The sequence below is a fragment of the Octopus bimaculoides genome, chromosome 21 (assembly GCF_001194135.2).
Source record: "Octopus bimaculoides isolate UCB-OBI-ISO-001 chromosome 21, ASM119413v2, whole genome shotgun sequence".
Classification (NCBI taxonomy): domain Eukaryota; kingdom Metazoa; phylum Mollusca; class Cephalopoda; order Octopoda; family Octopodidae; genus Octopus; species Octopus bimaculoides.
The window spans coordinates 25,361,039-25,365,035 of record NC_069001.1 but is presented as its reverse complement, the minus strand read 5'-3'; positions in this window follow the sequence as shown (position 1 = coordinate 25,365,035).

The window sequence follows — 3,997 nt, the reverse complement described above, 5'->3', positions numbered from 1 at the left end:
TGTATTTCTATCTTAATGACTAAAAATTCTTCTGATAGAATAAATGGGTTAATAGAAACCAATGTAGCAAAGAACACAAAATAACTGTGGTTAGCTCCTGTTTTTAAGGCAGGAACTCCTTGAAATCTTGGGTATTTGAGTATATTTAAGAATTTAAGGATTGGAGAAAACGCATGTTATAATTGCATACTTTATTCCTACATATGTTTCAAAGGATTACCTGTGTGATCCATAGGGATCTTTGATATTAAAAGTGTAACCTTCAATATATATATATATATACGTAAATACACGCTTTGTATTTACCCATTCGGGTAAAACAAATATATTGTAAAACTAATACACAAATACGCATTCACGATAGTGATACTAATAGAAATACACACAAACACACGCACACACGCATTTATGTCTGTCTGTCTGCAGAAAGTGTATTTATCGTGGATATAACCACACTTCTTCAGTACTTAGGCAATACATGCTGAAGTTTAGATCGAATTTGTAATTTCGTATGCAAAACGATTAGTTTCGATTCAGGAAGTGATTTATAATACGATACTCACATTGCCTCTTTTTATGGTGTAATAAGTTTGTCTCAAACCGTTCTTTTCTTTTTCTTTTTTTTGTATGGGCCCTTTCGATTACCATTTTGTTCTGGTGGACGCTCCCGTAGCTATTCGATGTCTAAAAACTACTTTTATAGAAACTTCTTTCAAAATTCCCTATTTTCATTTTTACACATCGACTTGTATAGGTTGAACTATGTAAAATGTTAGAGAAAGAAACCTAGTCGTCTCTTGCAATGCATACCAATACATACATGTAAAACATAATTTTTCAGGGACCCTTAAAATACAATTGTGGTTCCCCAATTTACTATTTTGTTGTATCGATAGCCAAACAGCTTATTTATACCCTAAGGGACCGTATGGACCCTGCTTGATAACCACTTGTTTAATACATTCAAGTACAATAAACTTATGTGTTTCCTGTTTTGTATTCCAATATTTACTAAATTAGAACTCCTACTGCCAACTATACCCCCACTCCTAGTTCCAGTAATGCTTCTGCATTTTACTTATACACGTTATACTGTGCTTCCCGTAATGCACTTGGAATGCTCGTTAGCATTCATCTGAAATGTAATTTTACAGGTGTACATTTGCATTTGGAATTACAGGTAGTCTATCTGACAGGATTACTTATTTATTGTTAATTTCATCCCGGATAGTAATTGAGGTTGAATTTTTCTGAGATTCTCATATAAGTATTACCAGTTTTCCTATTCCACATCGTCAATATTAATGTCGTTGGCAAACGTACTTGCATTGGTTATTTTATTATTTGCCCTAACTGTTCCATTCCAAAATGTGTTGCGATGTAAAGAGAATAGTATTTGCATAATTTTAGAGCATTTTCAAAGCTTTTCCTAGATCCGATATACGCACAGCACTAAACTCAAATCTGCATCTTCATGTTTTTCATAAGGTTGGAACATTTGTAACACATTACAAGAGATCTGACATTAAAATATTCCGTTTGGCAGTTTCCGAGAAGCACCGTCATTCCAGTTTACTTTTAAATTCATTATTGTTTTTTTTCTATGTAGCACATGTGCACTTACACCAAGATGATCTCTGCACTATGGATAACTATGTATTAGTGTGCCTATAGAGTCAGCGTGAATTGTATGCTATTTTGTATTAAAATTGCTTTGTATTTTTATAGTAAAAAATTGTTATAATCATTGAGTAAAACGAACATGTAATGGAACATTTAGAAAAAATGGTACGTGTGCTTCAGGAAAGAATTATTTTTTATTATTATTTATTATTATTTTATTTATTTATTTTTGTAATATTAAAAGTAACTAAAGGCAGCGATCTGGGACAATCGTTAGCACGCCTGACAAAATGTTAAGCATCATTTCATCCGTCTGTGCTCAAATTCCACTGAAGTCGATATCGCCTTTCATCAAGAACAACGGAGCTGAAGTGAGGGCGGTATGCACTGGAGGTGTTGGTCCATATAAGCTTGCCAGACCTCCACAAGATTGCGGAGGAACTGATAGTGCCGAACGAAGCAAGGTTGAGGACAGTGGTGGAAGGAAGACCGCCGTTATGTTTTCTTTGCGGAATAAGGGGACACATGAAATCAAGGTGTCCCCAGCAACAAGAAAAGGAAATAGAACAAGAGAAGCAGGAAAAGGTAGATGAACAAAGAGCGGGGGTACAAATGCAAGTAAGCGAAAAGATAGAAAATGTAGGAGAAAAGTATAGAGTTGGAAAAAGACAAGAAATGAAAAGAAAACATTAATTCACCACTCAAAAGTCAACAGAAAGATAAAAGAAAATATATAGCAGAATCAACGCGAATGATCAGAGATACAAGAAAAGAAAATTACGGAGAAGGAAAGAAGTGCACAGAGAGGAAAGGAAGAGAGAATAGAGATAGTCACAAAGAAAGTGTAAGAGAGATAGAGAGAAGGATGAGACACCAATACCAGGAACATGAGGAGAGAATAACGACGGAAAACGGGAGTTGGTACCAAAAGGAAGACACATCCGAAGGATGATAACCTATAAAAAGAGTCTTTCGAGAGAAGGATTGCAAAAATGAAAAATGTAATTAAACCAAGTTATCAGGGAGGGAGTGTACCGAGGACGACAGGGCGGTCTTGCTCGAGAGAGACAAATGTGAAAGGTTAAAGGAATTATTTGGGGAAAAAAAATGAAATATCACCGTTACAGGTTTGATACTACGAGATGCCACCATCGGTGGCATTTGAAGATATACAATATTTACTATGAAATATAAGTGAAATATTCAAAATTTCAAAATAATGACTTCTAAAACCAAAAAACCATGCAAAATAAGAATAACGAACTGTAATGTTAATATGTGATACGTAAACAGTAAAATTGAATTACCTGCATTGGTGGGTAGGAAAGCCATTTCATTCGATATGTTTTTCTATGCACCCAAATGTATTGTTTTCTCTGTTTTTGTTTTGCCCATTCTCTAATGAGGCCTTGTGCCTCATTAGAGAAATCAGGATCGTTAGCACGCTGAATACGATGTTTAGCAGTATTTGTGCTTCTTTAGCTTCTGAATCCAAATTCCACGGAGGTCGACGTGGTGTGGCAGAGGTCGATAGATTAAGCACTGTTTGAGCACTGCGGTCAATTTAAGTGACTTATCCCAACTCCCGGATTTACTTGTGCTAAAATTTGAAACGAATATTAGAATCAGTTATTTTTTTTTATTATTTAATTATGTTTTTAAAGCAGGCAATAACATATTAGGTGACATGTTTCAACACAGAGTACCAAATTCCATTACGGAATTCAATCCAACATGGCGATACTGTATTTTGAAAATAAAAATTCATTCTTACTTGTAGATAACAGCGTTAAGGCTATGACATTTCATGATGTTTGTATCAGACAGAAAGTTGCAACAAATAATTGTATTATAAGACATTTTCTAACACAATATAGAACACCTTTTCGTATACCAAGGTGTCTTGGAATTATGTTGTAGGTAAAACAAATAAAAGAATTGTTTTGTGGCTTGAATCTTTGAAATACATCTCAACAATTCAAGCAAGAAATCAATTTATCCAGAATTCGAATTAAGAAAAAAAATAAATGAAAAGTATTTCTTTTTATATTGGCTTCAAATTTCGACACATGAGCAACAATTCTAGTGGAAGTGGAAGTCAATGCCATGAACCCATTCCTCAACTGGTGCTTATTTTGTCGACTCCGCATGGATGAAATGTTTATGAACTAAGATCATAAAACCGGAAGAAGCGCTGCAAGCTCTTTTGCCCGGCATACTAAAAATTCTGCCAGCTCGCTGCCTCAGAGTATTCTTCATTAAGCTGAAACTCAAATTTGAAAGGAAGAAAAAAGTGAGAGACAAAGCAGGAGAAATGCAGGCACGCAAAATGAAATGAACTAGAGTTTCTAAAACTTTGCCATTTCATGAATTG